The sequence below is a fragment of the Octodon degus genome, unplaced genomic scaffold (assembly GCF_000260255.1).
Source record: "Octodon degus isolate 3935 unplaced genomic scaffold, OctDeg1.0 scaffold00169, whole genome shotgun sequence".
NCBI lineage: Eukaryota > Metazoa > Chordata > Mammalia > Rodentia > Octodontidae > Octodon > Octodon degus.
Window position 1 is genome coordinate 2,701,959 of NW_004524745.1, and position 765 is coordinate 2,702,723.

General features: G+C 44.7%; 1 protein-coding gene and 1 pseudogene across 2 annotated transcripts in view; both read left to right on the forward strand.

Annotated features, from left to right (window-relative positions):
* Nme5 (NME/NM23 family member 5) overlaps nt 1-765 on the forward strand; it is an 83,578-nt gene that overhangs the window by 8,952 nt on the left and 73,861 nt on the right. The window lies entirely within an intron of this gene.
* The window catches only part of LOC101575649, a 1,749-nt pseudogene continuing 1,212 nt past the window's right edge, over nt 229-765 (forward strand).

Here is a 765-nt window from a genome sequence, read left to right on the forward strand (position 1 = left end):
TTTTTTTTTTTTTTTTTTGTGGAGCCGGGGATTGAACTCAGGCCCTTGCACTTGCCAGGGAAGCGCTTATTCCACTGAGCCATCTCGCTGGCCCAATAACTGAGATAGGGCCAGGGCCCCTGATTTTTTTTTGATGTACAAAAACTTTTCAAAAAAAACCTTTTCAAGGGGCTGTGGTGTGCCGACTTTGTCGCCAGGCAAGTGTGGCCAGGCAGAGATTTGGCAGGCATGGTGGGGCAGGCGAAGGAGCTGTCCATCCACTTTGTGCCTGGGTGCTGCTGGTTGGTGGAGGAGGAAGTGAACATCCCCAGCTGGCGAGTTCTGGTGACTGGTGCCACCGGGCTTCTTGGTAGAGCTGTGTATAAAGAATTCCAGCAGAATTTCCAACTGGCATTCAATTGGTTCTGGTTTTAGAAGAGCAAGGCCAAAGTTTGAACAGATTAATCTGTTGGATTCTGAAGCAGTTCATCACATTATTCATGATTTTCAGCCCCATGTCATAGTACATTACGCAGCAGAGAGACCAGATATTGTAGAGAATCAGCCAGATGGTAATTCTTTGCTTCTTGTGGATGCTTCTGGGGTTTTAGCAAAAGAAGCAGCTGCAGTTGGAGCATTTCTTATCTACATTCAGATTATATGTTTGAAATGGATAGAAGAAATCCACCTTCAAGAGACAGGAAAAGGAATATTGTGGGACTGTCCTGCTTCAAGGTTGTATATGATGAGATTTTTGAACTTATGTGCAAACATGAGAAGTATATA